This window comes from Acomys russatus, chromosome 1, assembly GCF_903995435.1.
Source record: "Acomys russatus chromosome 1, mAcoRus1.1, whole genome shotgun sequence".
NCBI lineage: Eukaryota > Metazoa > Chordata > Mammalia > Rodentia > Muridae > Acomys > Acomys russatus.
Window position 1 is genome coordinate 116,652,385 of NC_067137.1, and position 17,219 is coordinate 116,669,603.

Here is a 17,219-nt window from a genome sequence, read left to right on the forward strand (position 1 = left end):
TTTGCACCCAGAACGGTTTCTACTGACAGAGATATGTGAGCGTTTTAGTTGGGTCATTAAACCCTTTAGCCTTCTACACATGGACAGTGATGTGAATTTAGGGTCACTCCAATATATTAACGATTGCACAAACAACATTTTTTGTTTGTTTGTTTTGTTTTTGAGACAGGGTTTCTCTGTGTAGCCTTGCCTGTCCTCTACTCGCTGTGTAGACCAGGGTGGCCTGGAGCTCACAGAGATCTGCCTGTCTCTGAAACCCCGAGTACTGGGATTACAGGCGTGTGCTATGGTGCCTGGCCCAAACAACACTTTTTAGAATGGTACTGAAATAGGTATTTGTCTAGCAGCTGGTTTGGAGAGAAGGAAATGGGTTGTAAGAACCTGGTGTCCTTGGTCCTTAGTGATCCAAACTTATCCTGTGAGCCTCTAACCCTAATAGAGACGATCCATGACTCAGACCTGGCCAGGCAGAGGTTTATTCTTCTAATGTGGTAATTGGTTTATGGCCAGGTCTATCATGCACCATTCCCCCGTGGGACTCAAACTAGCACCATTAGAAGTGTGCCAGGCCCATTCACAAAAGACTACGAGCCCTGGAGCTGTCTTTCCTGCCTTGTGAAGCCCTCAAAGAGAGAAGAGGGAGTCAGTGATGGCCCTGGAAAGTGCAATGTCAGGGCAGCTTTGACTGCACCTTTCTAGGTTGTTACCCCCTAACTTAAGCCAGATTTATCCATGATTTTTTTTTTCTCCTGGCATTATATGAATGTCTTTTTCCCTCCCTTGTTAGAGTCAGTCATTTAAAATGTAGAGAATCTGTAGTAATGTGAAACTGGGAGAGAAATGAAAAGCAGAGTTGGAGTATTCTGACCTCTAGAGGGAGTAACAATGGCAACAACCTTCGAAGTTGTCATTCTGTCTAAGTGTTTAACAGAGGACTAGGGTACTCTGTGGTGTGAGTGTGGGCTAAATTGTGTTCCCTCAGACTCACAAGTTGGAGCCCTAGTCCCGATTGGACTGACTGTATTTGGGCTTTTAAGAACACAAGGATAATTGCTGTTGTAGCGATGGAGCCCTAGTCCAACATGACTGGAATCCCTGTGAAATGAGGAGAGCAACACAACAGTCATGAGCAGAGCAGATCCACAGAGAAGGTGGCTGCCTGCCTGCCAGGGAGAGGGGCGTTCAGAGAAAGTTGCCGTGTGGTGAGGTGAGGCTGCCCCCACAGCAGTATAAACGGCTACAGCACAGGGATTGTCACTCAGGACAAGAAAGACCTTTCTAGCACAAACCCTCACTCTGCTGGAGGCCTGCCTTCCCTTCCTGCTCCTCCAGGAAAAGGTAAGCGTCCTTCTCTCAACTGTAAGACTACTCCGCCCTCACCTTTGTTTCTGTGCTTACCACACCGTCTCAGCCCTCACTTCTAAATGATGAGCCGCTGCTAAGAGCTTGTCTTGTGATCCTGGGCTGGGATGATGTACAGCTTGTGTGTCAGGTCCCCAGGGGTGTTGTCCCAGGAAACACTGACTGGGTGAAGAGCCTCAGAACAGCAGGAGCAGTGCTCTACAGATTATGTTTTGAGGACAGCATTGACTTTTCACTTCCTTGAAGTAGAGGTGTCAGCATCTCCTGAGAGGCTTCCAGTGGGTGGGGGAAGTACTGTGTGCACTTTCCCAGGCACAATGTGTCGTAGATGAGTGTATTTCCTTCATTCAGTTAGATGCTAGTGTTACAGAAGAGTGTGCCTTCTGTACTCAGCCAAGATCTGTGTTTTTAAAATACCATTTAATGAACACCATTTTCAGTAAGTTAGAAATTGATGGCAGTTGAGGAAACAAACCTATGAAGGGCCAGAACCCGACCATGGTTGGCAGGCTGGTAGCAGAACAGGACTACACTTTTCTGCTGGCTCTGCTGTGGTGGTGGCTTCTTCCTTTGGCCTCCATCCTGGGTGGAATGCTGTAGACATGGCAGCAAGAAGAAACATCAGTAGCCAGTTCTGCCACTTAAAACAAAACAAAAAACTATACTTTGACCACACAGGGTAGTTTTCAGGTAAAAGGAAACCCCTAAAATCTCAGAAGTTACCATAATTACTAAGCATGGACAAAGCAAATGCAACAAGTTTGAGGCCACTGGATTTCCTGCGCCTGTCTGGGCAGAACTCTCATAACAGATCTGCTGGGCTGTAGATTCTCTGACCTGCAGCCAAAGAGCAGAAGCCAAGGGCTGAGCTGGCAGGTGAGATGGACCTCCACCTCCTCTCGGTTTTAGTAACATTGAGTCTCAGCTGCCAGAGTTCTTAGTCACAAGATTGCTGCCGTAGCCTCCCGAGCAAGATTGGCCCTGCTTCCACTGCGTTTACTCCTTGGGTACATTAATATCACCCCTCCACACCTCTCCTTCTGGCATGATCTCATTGTCTAACCCAGCTGGCCTAGAGCTCCAGATCTCTTGCCTCAGCCTCCTGAGTGCCAAAATGGCAAGTACCACCAACACTGTGGCCACAGACTAAGGGAGGAAGGGTTTGTTTCAGTTTATAGTGCCCACTGAGGAAGTCATGGCAGCAGGTGCTTAGGGCCGCTGGTCACATTGTATCCAGTCAGGAAGCAGAGTGTGAGAATGCTACTGCTCACTGGTTTCTCCTACTTATTCAAAGTCTAGGAACACCACCCAGGGAATGTGTCTTTCCACCATAATTAACCTCATTAAGGTAATCCCTCTGGCTTGGCCAGGACTTGTCTTCGAGATGATTCTAAATCTATCAAGTTAATGATATGAGCTAAGATAAGGTCAAGGCCTGAATAATTTTCTTTTTAATTAACTAGTTTATTTCTTTTTTATTATTTATTTATTTATTCGGGGGGGGGGTGCAAGCCATGACACACGTGGAAGTTAGAGGGCAATGTAGTAAAGTCAGTTCTCTTCTCTCACTACATGGATCCCAAAGACCAAGCTTAGATCATCAAGTTTGTTGGCAAGTGTCTTTATTGGTGGAGTCATCTCGCCATCGCTAAGCTGGTTTTGTTATTTGCTCAGTGATAAACTGCTTGCAATATTAGAACTCACACAGTGTAACACTAAGTCTTCAGAGACCCTTAAACTCTCAGTAGAGGCCATAGGTTGAGTGGGAAGCTGTCTGTAAAGGTCTAAGGTACATCCTAGGTATCCCCCTAAATTTTCATTCTCTCTCTTCTTTCCCTCCCTCCCATGTACGTGTGTGTTGGCTCTGTTTTTTAACAATTAAACTTTATTATACAACCCAACTAGCTTACACAAGAAGGAAAAAAGGTTAAAGGGACAAAAGAGTGAACCTTCCGGTATCCGTTCCACGGGACGGGTCCTTAGGTGTCTCTCTGGCCCGCGTGCTGGTCCAGCCTGTTCGCTGCTCCACACTCGCTCAAGCCCAGGCTGAACCTGTTGTTCTCTCCTCCTCACCTGCCTGAGTCACATGGGAAGGGCAGTCTCCTTCTCCCATTGAGGGTCAATTAGAAAAATAATAGCCCAGTTGGGGTTCCCAGGTCTGCTTTCTGAATTCTAGGCCCAGGATGGCTCCACTCAGTCTGTCACAAGGTATTCATGGGGTGCCCCAAGGGTAAAGCCCGCCAAGACTGCTTCCACCTGTGACAAAGCTTAATCTTTCCTGTGTGTGTGTGTGTGTGTGTGTGTGTGTGTGTGTGTGTGTGTTGCTCCAAAGAAGATATTTTGACTTCATAAGGATTAGAAGTTCAGTGGCAGGTCTGCTATTGTTTCCTTATGCATTTCCTCTGCATCCTTTTGAATGTACTTTTCCTCTCCCAGTACAGGTGGACTGGAGTCCTCAGGGAATGGGGCCGATTTCTGCAGAGAAAGGTATTGGGAAGGAAACAGAGGCATTAGCCAGGCCACCAAATAAGCATGAGACTCAAAAGGAAAGAGAACATTAGAATGGACATCAGAGCTTTCCAGAGTTTAGCCATGAGGCTGGCAGCTTTCCTAATATGGTAGAGGTTTCATTATTTTCTTAAAAATAAAACTTTGGATAAAATTAATAGCTCACATATATAATATAGATAAAAGAACTGGGTTTACTGAAATGATGGGTAAACCACAGGCAGGAAAATAACTGTGCAGTATGCCTGCATACACTGCCTCGTGAGGCCACACTTCTGCTCTGCTGCCTGTTCTCTCTGCTGTGTGTCTTGGTGTTCTCTGTGCCTTTCTGCCCTGTATCTTGGCTTTGGGATAACCTTGGCAAGCAGCTAAGTGTACAGTACATTACTAGTGCTCTGCTGCCTTACCGAGAATTCATTCTCTTGCTTTCTCTCTATCGTGCTCTTCGGTCATCATCTCCTCTTTTGAGCTCCTCCTCCTCCTGCTTCATCTCTGCTGTGTGGTTCCTCCTCCAATCTGCCTCTTCCTGTGGGCTCACAGCAGCCTCCAGTGGTCCGCCTTTACCCTGCCTTGATCAGTGTTAGGGCTGGCTCTGTTGTCACGGTTTTCTCTGTGTTTTTCCTTAAGCTTTGGAACCAAGAAATGGCTCCTTCTGCTCCTCAGAAAACCATCGTCTCGGCAGAACGTAAGATCTTCTGCAGGCCTCCTTGTCCTTTCACTTTTTTGTTCAACACTTCATTGCTTTGCTGCATGTGTTTTCAGTTTGTTTGGACCACAGATAACCTCAAGAGCTTTCAATGCATATAATACTGTAGGCGTAAGAGAATAGATGACATAGTGAGCATAATAATACATCAAATGTAGCGGCACCGTAAACCCATGGTGCTGTGGTAGCAGTCCATTGATATCTAGTATGCCACAGTATATAAAAATAGTTACATTGTGGCTGATATATATGACTGTTGTTAACAGAAAAGGCCTCACTTCTGTTTCCTTTAAAGTGTTCCCTTTAAACTCCATGCCTAGGAGGAACAACAGCTTTTCTATTAAAAGTGGAAAGCTCTGGAGCCTATGGGATGGCCCACCAGATTAAGGCACTTGCCACTGAGTTAGGTCCCTGGAACTTACATAGTGAATGGAGAAAACTGATTCCCAAAGGTTATCCTCTGACCTCTGTACTATGTACTGTGACCTCATGTACTATGGCATATGGACCTCGTGGTGCATCCTTAGAACACACAAGCCCCAGATGGGAAATACGTGTGGAATGGCAATAATTAATAGCATCATTAACAAAAATATCAAGTTAATTGTAATAGTGTGTATTTAAACTGTTGTGTTCAAAATATTATGATTTCAACATATAACCAGCAAGAAAATCACTGGTAAGTTACATTATTTTGCTTCTGTGCAAGTTTGGTATGGGTTTACACCAGTGTCACTTCTCAATTCAGTGTTGCCACATTTTCAGGACTCAGCAGTCACCTGTGACTGGAGGCTGATGCCTGATAAGCCTTAACCTAGTACATTGTTGCACACAGCAAAGGGACTTAAAAGTACCGGACAAACATGTCTGGTTACTGTAGGAAACCTTGCTGTGTGTTAACTTGGTCAGATGCTGGCAGTCTCAGGATATGTTGCTGTGGTGGGAACAGTGTGGAGCAATATCTCCCTCCTCTGGCTGGGGTGAGAAGGCTGCAGCAGCCGACAGCAAGTTCACATGCTCACTTGCTATTCCTTCCTTTTTGTTTTGTTTTGGTTTTGTTTTGTTTTGTTTTGTTTTCGATACAAGGTTTCTCTGTGTAGCCTTGGCTGTCCTAGACTTGCTTTATAGACTAGGCTGGCCTGGAATTCGTAGTGATCCGCCTACCTCTGCCTCCCAAGTGCTGGGATTAAAGGTGTGTGCCACCTGCCTGGCCTATTTTTAATGTTAATTAAAATATACTTACATCAGTTCTTCCTTATCTTTTCTCCCTTCAACTGCTCCCACCCACTCCAAATTCATGGTTCTTTTCCTTCATTATTGTTACATACATGAATGCTCAAAAACGTGCTCCTTCTGATAGGAAGGACTTCTTTGGGAGGTCAGGAGTCACTTTGAAAAATTAATGGTGGCTATAAACCAGTCCCATGGGGGAAAAAAATCACACTCTGAAAGCTAACAAAACATTGATTAACTCTGGATTTTATGGTCCCAAAGCCCCCCCCCCCCTGTTCTCTAACAGTGTAAAACAGTGTGTAGAGTGTGTACCGTAGGCATCAGCTAAGTTTGAGTGTTTATAGGAAATACTAGTGTGAGTGATTATCCTGTCATGTTTCTGATTATAGAGGGCCAGCACCCAGCAATAATGTTTTAATTGGCAGTCAGCATCCCACCTGACAACTATAAAGTGAGCTACGATAGCCCTTCCTGGTTACACTTGCCTTGCTGTATAATTAAGGGCAGGGCATTAAACAGGCCTAGGGCAGCAAGGTGCAGAGCTTGCCAAGATTTCCACAGGGTTCGGGCCTACAAGTGCTCTGGTTTTGGTATCCAGGCTTTTCACACTGTGGTTCCAGGCAGTTTTCTCTGCCAGCACCTCAGAGCTCTTGTTGCTCAGTTAACTAGTAGGTTACTGAAGCATATACCACATCAGACCATGCCCCACAGAAGCTTCTCCATGGATGCTGTGGGGACAGAGTAGGGAAGGAGGGAGTCGCCTAGGCATGGCAGGAAGGAGTTCACAGCCGTGTGCTGTGGAAAACTATAGGCTCCAAGTCAGTGGTTGTCAAGAAATGGGTAGAAGGAACAAATCCTCAGAATGCACTCTTTGAAAAACAGAACAAGGCTGGGCGGTGGTGGCGCACGCCTTTAATCCCAGCACTCGGGTGGCAAAGGCAGATAGATTGCTATGAGTTTGAGACCAGCCTGGTCTACAAAGCAGGCCCAGAACAACCAAGGCTACACAGAGAAACTCTGTCTCAAAAAAACCAAATAAATAAATAAATAAATAAATAAATAAACAGAACAACAACAACAACAAAAAAAAAACACTTTTAAGTTTGTAGCAATATTGAGGGGGGAATGGATATTTTCGTTTGGCAGATAAGAAAGCTTGTTGCTCTTGCAGAGAACTGGGGTTCATTCCCAGCATCAGGTGACAGACACATACACATAATTAACAATAAAATAATTTAAAACTTTTGAAGTAATAGGAACTATTTATTTAATAATTACATTTGTGTATAGGCAAAATGAGTGATATCTGATAAAAGAAATAAAGAGTGAGGAATTAGAAAGTTTTGTTAAGTTACACAAGAGAAGTGTCTGACTTCCACTTGTGGACTGTGTATCTGCAGCTTAAACCAGTGTTCAATACTCTTCTAACTGTCTTGTTGGTTCACTGAGATGGGTTAGTGGGTGGAGGTGCTCTCATGTAGGCCCAAGACCTAAATGTGCTCCCTGAGTCTCACAAAGTGGCAAGATAGAATCCACTTCTGAGAGCTATCTTCCAACTTCTGCATGCACGATGTAGCATGTATGTGACTGCATGCGCGCGCGCGCGCACACACACACATTTTAAAACTGCATCTGTTTCTAATATGTACAGAGTTTTGTTGTTGCTTCCTAAGTGAAGTAATATATCAACTATTTACATGACATTTGCATTAAGTTATTTATAAGTATTCTAGAGATGATTTAAAGTATATGGGAGTTTGTGTATTCTTTATATGCCAACAGTTTATCAGTTTATACAAGGAACTTGAACATCTGTGGATTTTGTTATTACTGGGTATTTAGAATACATCCATTACAGATCCTGAGGAAGGGTCAGTTATATATATATATATATAAAATAAAGATAGATTTTTAAGTAATCCAACAGCATCTAAAATTACTTTTTAGATCAATGGCCCAAATACACATAATGAAAGAGGTTAATTTTTTAAAATTTTAATAAAAAGGAAAAGTGAGGTTAAGTAATTAGAGCTCGTAGCTAGGTGAAGACCAAGACCTTGAAGACACCGAGGACCTGGGAAATGCTTGGAGAAGCTGGGTCTAGGTGCTGTCTAAAGGCAACCTCAAGTCTAGTAGCATTAATATCTTACAGGAGTGCAGTTGAGTGGCCATCCAGCGGAGCAAGGCTCAGCCAGCTTTCTATGTCTACTAGTATAGAAAGATTTGACTGGCATCTGTCAAAATCAAATATGTAAACCATGGGCTCCAGACCTGAATGATAGGAATAAACAATTTTTAAACAATATACTCAATAGAACCGTGGCTACTTGTTAGCTAAAATATATTATTTATATACTGAGGTAAAAGTCAGTGATGTTAAATCCTCTGAATAGGGCAATAACTGTCAGGTGGCTGCATGTTTCTGAGATACTGGAAGTCTTGTGGAATGCGATTCCACCCCTCACTGCAGGGTCACTGCAATGTCAGCCAGTGGTCGGCGTGATGAACACAGTGCGAGGGACTTCTGAGCACGTAGCTTTGTGATGGGGAAAGTGTAGCTCTGAGACCTTTGTACTGACAGCAGCTGTGTGCTGTCCAGTGTTCTCCGCGTGTGCTTCCATCACTGCTGAGCCCTCTGAGAACTGCTTCTTAAAAAGCCTACACATGAGCAAGTTGTTATTGGGACAGATGGTGGAGAGCATAATAACTGAACACTGTCTTGTTTGAGAGTCTTTCCTAATCACGGCCAGGTAGGAATAAGACAGGTGACTGAGGCGGGAAGGTCAACTTCAGAGAAGCCATGCTAAGAGTGCTCAGCCTCCTGCCTGACCCCTCATCCTCAAGATGAGGAGAGCAAGGTTTCCAAACAGAGCAGACCAGATTAAGCTGGCCCCGTCTCTAGATGCCACATCATTCCCTGCAGCTGCAGCTCCCCTTAGCCAGCTCAGCACGTCAGCACACCCCAGAGCAGAATCTCTGAAGCTACATTAAATTAACAACTTTGTTTGAAAAAGCAAACTTGAATGATTTTTTTCTATGTTTTTTATTTAATTAATTTATTCAGAATAAAACTCAATTGTTATCCCATCACTTGTATCCTCTCGTTCCTCCCTTCCGCTTTCATCCTATTCCCCTCCCCTAGGTCTATGACCGAGGGGACCTCTTCCCACACTATATGGTTATAGGCTATCAAGGCTCATCTTAGTAGCCTGCTTATTCTTTCTTTGAGAGCCACCAGAGAGAGGTGGTCAAATATGGGGCACCAGAGTTCATGTCAGAGTCAGTCCCCACTCTCCACATAACTGTGGAGAATGTCCTGTCCATTGGCTAGATCTGAGTAGGGGTTCAATATTTACTGCACATATTGTCCTTGCTTGGTGCAATAGTTTGAGCAGAACCCCTGGGCCCAGATCTGCCCGTCGTAATGTTCTTCTTGTAGGTTTCTAGGACCCTCTGGATCCTTCTATTTCCTCATTCTCCCATACTTCTCTCACCTAGAGTCCCAATAGGATGTCCTCTCATCTATCCCAGTTTCCTGGTAAATGAGGTCTTTCATGGGACATGCCCCTTGGGCTAGTGTCCAATTATAAGTGAGTATATACCACTTGAGTCTTTCTGCTTTCTGGGTTAACTCAGTCATTATGATCATTTCTAGTTCAATCCATTTGTCCACAAATTTCGGGAATTCCTTGTTTTTAATAGCTGAGTAGTATTCCATAGTGTAAATGTACCACAGTTTCTTTATCCATTCTTCAACTGAGGGACATTTAGGCTGTTTCCAGGTTCTGGCTATTATGAATAAGGCTACTATGAACATGGTTGAGCATATGTCCTTGTGTGGTGGAACATTTTCTGGGTATATTCCAAGGAATGGAATAGCTGGGTCTTGAGGAAACCCTATTCCCAGTTTTCTGAGAAAGCTCCAGATAGATTTCCAAAGTGGTTGTACAAGTTTGCATTCCCACCAGCAATGAAGGAGTGTTTCTCTTTCTCCACATCCTCGCTAGCATGTGGTGTCACTTGAATTTTTTATCTTAGCCATTCTGATATCAGAGTGTAAGATGGAATCTCAGAGTCATTTTGGTTTGCATTTCTCTGATGACTAAAGGTGTTGAACATTTCTTTAAGTGTTTCTCAGCCATTCCGATATTCCTCTCTTGAGAATTTTCTGTTTAGTTCTAAGCCCCATTTCTTAATTGGGTTATTGGGTTTGGTGGTGTTCAATTTCTTGCGTTTTTTGTATATTTTGGATATTAGACCTTTGTCAGATGTAGGGTTGGTGAAGATCTGTAGGCTGTCGCTTTGTTCTGTTGACAGTGTCTTCTGCCTTACAGAAGCTTCTCAGCCTCATGAGGTCCCATTTATTGATTGTTGGCTTTAAAGCCTGGGCTGTTGGTGTTCTGTTCAGGAAATTGTCTCCTGTGCCAATATGTTCCAGGCTCTTCCCCACTTTTTCTTCTAAGTGACTTAGTGTCTCTGGTTTTATGTTGAGGTCTTTAATCCACTTGGACTTGAGTTTGTGCATGGTGACAAATATGGGTCTAATTGCATTTTTCCACATGTAGACATCCAGTTAGACCATCACTATTTGTTGAAGATACTATCCTTTTTCCATTGAATAGATTTGGCTTCTTTGTCAAAAATCAAGTGACCATATGTGTGTGTATTCATTTCTGGGTCTTCTATTCCATTCTATTGTTCAACCAGCCTATTGCTGTGCCAGTACCATGCTGTTTTAATTACTGTTGCTCTATAGTATAGCTTGAGATCAGGAATGGAGATTCCTCCAGAGGATCTTTTATTGTATAGGATTGTTTTAGCTATTCTGGGTTTTTTGTTTTTCCATATGAACTTGAGAATTGATCTTTCAATGTCTTTAAAAAATTGTGTAGCTATTTTGATGGGGATTGCATTGAATCTGTAAATTGCTTTTGGTAAGATGGCCATTTTTACTATGTTAATTCTTCCAATCCATGAACAAGGGAAATCCTTCCATCTTCTGATGTCATCTTCAATCTCTTTCTTCAGAGATTTGAAATTGGTTTTTTTTTTTTTTTTTTTTTTTTTTTCAAACAAGTCCTTCACTTGCTTGGTTAGAGTAACTCCTAAATATTTTATATTGCTTGTGGCTAACGTGAAGGGTGTCGTTTTCCTAATTTCTTCCTCTGCATCATTGTCATTTGTATATAGGAAGGCTACTGACTTTTTTGAGTTAATTTTGTATCCAGCCAATTTGCTGAAGTTGTTTATCAGCTGTAGGAGTTCTCTGGTGGAATTTTGGGGGTCACTTATATACACAATCATATCATCTGCAAATAGGGATAATAATTTGACTTCCTCCTTTCCCATTTGGATCCCCTGATCTACTTTTGTTGTCTTATTGCTCTGGCTAGGACTTCAAGAACTATATTGAAGAGATATGGGGACAGAGGGCAGCCTTGTCTTTTCCCCAGTTTTAGAGGAATTTTCTTGAGTATCTCTCCATTTAATTTCATGTTGGCTATTGGCTTGCTGTATATAGCCTTTATTATGTTTAGGTATGTGCCTTGTATCCTTCATCTCTCCAAAACTTTAAACATGAATGGGTGTTGGATTTTGTCAAATGCTTGTTCTGCATCTAAGGAGATGATCATGTGGGGTTTTTTTCTTTCAGTTTGTTTATATGGTGGACTACATTGATGGATTTCCATATATTAAACCATCCCTGCATGCCTGAATGAGGCCTACCTGGTTCTTTTATTTGGGTTGCAAGTATTTTATTGAGTATTTTTTTGTCAATGTTCATAAGAGAAATTGATCTGAAATTCTCTGTTTTTGTTCAGTCTTTGTGGCCTCATAGAATGAATTTGGTAATGTTCCATCCATTTCTATCTTTTGGAGTACCTTGAAGAGTATAGGTATTAGCTCTTCTTTGAAGGTCTGGTAGAATTCTGTGCTGAAACCATCTGGCCCTGGGCTTTTTTTGGTTGGGAGACTATCAATGATTGCTCCTATTTCTATAGGAGAAATGGGACTATTTAATTTGTTTATCTGATCTAGATTCAATTTTGGCAAGTGGAATCGATCAAGAAAATTGTCCATTTCTCTTAGATTTTCAAATTTTGTGGCATATATGCCTTTAAAGTAGGATCTTATTATTCTTTGTATTTCTTCAGTGTCTGTTGTTATATCTCCCTTTTCATTTCTGATTTTGTTGATTTGGGTAGTGGCTCTCTGCCTTTTAGTTAGTTTGGCTAACGATTTGTCTATCTTGTTGATTTTCTCAAAGAACCAGCTCCTAGTTTTGTTGATTCTTTGAATTGTTCTCTTTGTTTCTAATTTATTGATTTTTATCCCTGAGTTTGATTATTTCCAGCCTTCTACTCCTCTAGAGTGTTTCTGCTTCTCCCCCCCGCCCAGGGCTTCCAGATGTGTTGTTAAGCTGCTTATGTGGGATGTTTCAAATTTCTTTATAAAGACACTTAGTGCTATGAATTTTCCTCTTAGCACCGCTTTCAATGTGTCCCACAAATTTGGGTATGTTGTTCCTTCATTTTCATTGAATTTCAAGAAGTCCTTAATTTCTTTCTTTATTTCTTCCCTGACCCAGGTGTCATTAAGTAGAGTTGTTTAGTTTCCATGTGTGTGTAGGCTTTTTGTTGTTGTTGAAGTCCAGCCTTACACGATGGTGATCTGATAGGATGCAAGGTATTATTTCAATCTTCTTGTATCTGTTGAAGCTTGCTTTGTTACCTACTATGTGATCAATTTTGGAGAAGGTTCCATGGGGTGCAGAGAAGAAGGTATACTCCTTTGTGTTTGGGTGAAAAGTTCTGTAAATATCTGTTAGATCCATTTGATTCGTGGTGTTAGTTAATCATGTTATTTCTTGGCTTAGTTTCTGTTTCAATGACTTCAGTGAAAGTGGGGTTTTGAAGTCTCCCACTATTACTGTGTGGGGATTGATGAGTGTTTTAAGCTTTGTTAATAGTTCTTTTACAAATGTGGGTTCCCTTGTATTTGGAGCATAGATATTCAGAATTGTGAGGTCATCTTGGTTGACTTTTACCTTTGATGAATATAAAATGTCCTCATCCCTTTTGATTAGTTTTGGTTGAAAGTCTATTTTATTAGATATTAAAATTGCTACACAAGCTTGCTTCTTGTGACCATTTCCTTGAAATATTTTTTTCCAGCCTTTTACCCTGAGGTAATGTCTGTCCTGGTGGGTGAGATGTGTTTCTTGAGTGCAGAAGAATGTTGTGTCTTGTTTATGCATCCATTCAGTTAGTCTGTGTCTTTTTACTGGAGAATTGAGACCATTGATGTTGAGAGATATTGATGACAAGTGACTGTTAAGACCCTCAATTTTTGATGTTGGTTACAATAGAGAGTTTGTGTGGTTGTGTTTTTGTGATGGTGTAGTTATCTATTTCCTGTGTAGTTTTGGTTGTGGCTTGTCCCTTTGGGGTGGAGTTTCCCTTCTAGTAACTGCTGTAAAGCTGGATTTGTGGAAAGGAACTGTTTGAATTTGTTTTCATCATGGAATATTTTGTTTTCTCTATCAATAGTTATTGATAGTTTTGCTGGGTATAGTAGTCGGCCTGGCATCTGTTGTCTCTTAGGGGTTGCAGGACCTCTGTCCAGGCCCTTCTGGCTTTTATGGTCTCTGCTGAGAAGTCGGGTATAATTCTGATAGGTTTGCCATTGTATGTTCCTTGGCCTTTTTTTCTTGCCGCTTTTAATATTTTTTCTTTGTTCTGTATATTTTGTGTTTTTATTATTATGTGGCGGGAAGATTTTCTTTTCTGGTCTATTCTATTTGGTGTTCTGTAGGCCTCTTCTATGTTTATAGGCATATCCTTTAAATTGGGGGATTTTTCTTCTATGATTTTGTTGAAGATATTTTCTGGGCCTTGGAGTTGGGTGTCTTCTCTTCCTCGATGCCTGTTATTCTCAGGTTTTGTCTTTTCATGGTGTCCTTGATTTCTTCAATATTTTGTGTCAGGAAAATTTCAGATTTAGCATATTCTTTGATGGTTGCTTCAAGTTCTACGATTGTATCTTCTAGTCCCAAGATTCGTTCCTCCATTTCTTTGATTCTGTTAAAGAAGCTCCCTTCTGTGTTGCTTACTTTCTTCTCTAAGGTCTCTCATTCCTGGTTTTCTTCTCTCAGTGTATTTATCACTGTTTCCATTTTCATCTTCAGATCTTGAAATGATTTATTGATTTACTTCACTGGTTGTTTGCATTTTCCTGAATTTTTCCAGTGCCTCTCTATTGGCCTCTTTTATGTCTTTCACCTGTTTGGCTGTATCTTCCTGCATTTGATTATGGATTTTATTCATTTCCTCCATTATCATCTTCATTACTAAGGATTTGAGGTCATTTTCTTGTATTTTGATTGTGTTTGAGTTCTCAGGGTTGCTTTCTTTGGGATAGCTGGGATCTGGAGATGCCGCGTTGTTTTGGTTTTTGTTGTTTGCATTCTTATGACGTCCTTTAGTCATATTGCTATCTCTGATGTTGGGTGGTAGTTTCTGGTCTCCTTCACTGGTCATTGAGAGAGGATAGTTGGTGACTGATTATAGGTCATGTGCTCTTGCCTGTGGGGATCAGGGAGTTCTGCTCCAGGAGACTTTGCTCTATTTTAAAATTACATGTATTTTCTATAAGTCTGGCTAGCAATCAATCAAGACACAGACACTTGTTATTATTTAAAATAGCCTTAGTTAACCTGGGGCAGGGCAGATATCAATATTCTGAACTAATTTCCATAGTAGGGCCTCAGGCATGGGATCTCTGTCTCAATCCCGTGCCATCCAAAGGAAGAGAGGATATAGGCTTATAGAATAAAAGGAAGATTGTTGAATCTACTAGCTTCAGAACTCTTATATTGGTATTGTAGATTGATAAAAATTTAAGACTATTTTGATTGATGAAATTTTAAGACTATTCAACTTTTGCTTCACATTGATAAAAACTTAAATTATATATTTTTTATTCATTTTTACCTTATGTGATATATATGTTGATAAAATATTATATATTGTATGTTAGGAGAAACTTAAAATCATTTTGTTCAATCTTTATTTATTATTCATGTGCCACTCATTCAAAAAGCTAATGTCTTATGAAAACTATTAATAACCTGTTCAAAAAGATAATAGATAAAAGTTGTTATTTAGTTATCTATAAATCTTACTAGATACTAATTTACTTGGTCATAGAACAGGTTTGTTTAGTTTCTTGTATATGTCTTCAAAGGAATAGATTGATAACTGTAAGAATAGATAGAGACTTGGTCTTCAAACTCTTCAGAGAACCACAAAATATGGCATTTAATGATGGAGGGCTTTCCTGACAGAGAGAAACATCCGCTCCTGGCCACATCTCCGCATACATCATTAAAGATAAAGACATCAAGAGACAAGGGTGACAAACTGATCACTGGACTGAGAAACTGCTCTTTTCTCTACTGCTGATGACAGACTGACTGTCCACTATGATCAACAGTGATGCTGGAAAGTTTACTGTCCAGCTTTACAGAGATTCAGTGGGCCAGACTGTCAAAATTCCTGCTTCACAATGCAGTTTGTTGGATGTTTTGGGCGGATAAGGCTGACGACTCATCGCCTCAACGATGGAGAGAATCCAGTGACTGTCCAAGCGGTCAGCTCTCCCTGTCCTATCCACACATGGAAGTTGCCTGCCAACACTTCCTTTCCATTAGATAGAATTTCCTTCTTGGGTCTCTGATGGGATTAAAGACTAGATAACCACAATGTTACTAGAAGCTTTAGTTTAAAAATTAAAAACACGCCGGGCTTGGCACATGCCTTTAATCCCAACACTAGAGAGACAGAGACAGACAGATCGCTGTGAGTTCGAGGCCAGCCTGGTCTACAAAGTGAGTCCAGGACAGCCAAGGCTAAACAGAGAGACCCTGACTCAAAAAACAAAACAACAACAACAAAAGAATTAAAAACACATTTCTAGATTGATAATTACAATTTCTAATAAACTTTAAACAATAAAAAAAAACCTCTCTTTGATAAAATAGTGAAATCCTTCTCCAAGGTTAACAAATATAAAAAGATTGGGTTATGTATTTGATACTTGATGATTCTGTATATATGTATATTTGTATATATGGTTCTTAATTTTTTCTTTTTTTTTTTTAAGAAAAGGGGCATGTGTGGGAAGGAGTGTAAGCTTTGTCCCAGGTGAAAGCAGTCTTGGCGGGCTTTGTCCCTTGGAAACACCACAGATACATTGTGATAGACTGGATGGAGCCATTCTGGGTCTGAAAGCCACTGGGGTGGGGGGGAGGGTGCGGGGGGGGGGGGGGGGGGACTCCAGCTTTGTTATTGTGTTTCTAATCAAACATCGATGCTGGGAGAGGGATCCTGACCCAGACTGGCCATTGCACACCCAAGAGAGATGCAAGTGGAGTAGAGAGGAGATAGCTACGGTTTTTGGAGCAGGATCACACGTGGATCAGATACCGGAAGGTTTATTCTTGTTTCCCTTTAACCCTCTTTCCCTCTTGTACAGGATAGTTGGGTTGTATAATAAAGTTTAATTGTTAAGAAACAGAGCCAACATTGCTCTACACCTTAAGCTCCTGACTGGGTCTGCAGAGGTAGGCTCCAGCCTGATTCCGTTCACGCTACCCGTCGGGTCAGGCCAGCCTCTTCCCAAGTGTGTGGGAGACCCTGCTGGGCCATGGGGACTGACCAGCCAGGTTTTAACTGACCAATTGTGCAGGCACGGACTGCTGTGTCGGGTAGATAGGTTCTCGCCTGGACCTGTTCAGACAGCAAGACTATGGTGGGTCTGTCCCACTGAGTTGTGGTCACAGTTTAGACCCCATCCAGACTCCTCAGGGTTGTCCATTCTCTCCCAAGAGCATGGGAGACCCCGCCGGGCCATGGGTACTAGCTGGGCCAGGCTTTATCTGCCCGATTGTCCAGGCCCGGACCGCTGTGGCCCATAGTCAGGTTCCTGCCGGGACAGACTAGATAGCAGACCAGTCTAGATCGTGCACCTTTGGCGGTTCGGTTCCACTGAGTTGTGGCCGCGGTTCAGACACCCTTCTAGACCCGTCAGGGCTGTCCAGCTTCTCCCAAGAGCGTGGGAGACCCTGCCGGGCCATGGGGACTGGCCGGGCTGGGCTTTATCTGCTCAAGTGTCCGTGCCTAGTACGCTGTATCTTGAATGATTAAAAAAAAAAAAAAAAGTCTCAGTGTTTTAGACAATGAATTCCCTGACACAGCGAGCATATTTCCTCTCAACCAGGCTAGGAAACTGTGCTCTACCAGCTGCCTTCCCTCCCTAGTAACAGTTTTGTTGCCCATACTGGAAGCAGTACCACTGACTTTAGGAAATGAGCATTTAAAGTAGAACAGACTCCTGTTTTTAGAGCAGT

At 42.0% G+C, this 17,219-nt stretch overlaps 1 protein-coding gene across 4 annotated transcripts in view; it reads left to right on the forward strand.

The window, feature by feature from the left end:
* Evl (Enah/Vasp-like) overlaps positions 1 to 17,219 on the forward strand; it is a 130,410-nt gene that overhangs the window by 53,222 nt on the left and 59,969 nt on the right. Inside the window, exon 1 of one of the 4 annotated variants that reach the window (XM_051151298.1) lies at positions 1,199 to 1,338. The exons of the other annotated variants lie outside the window; for them this stretch is intronic. The gene's annotated coding sequence lies outside the window, so the exon portion shown is untranslated. Of the gene's footprint in view, positions 1 to 1,198; positions 1,339 to 17,219 lie in introns of those variants that run through there. 4 annotated transcript variants of the gene reach the window in all.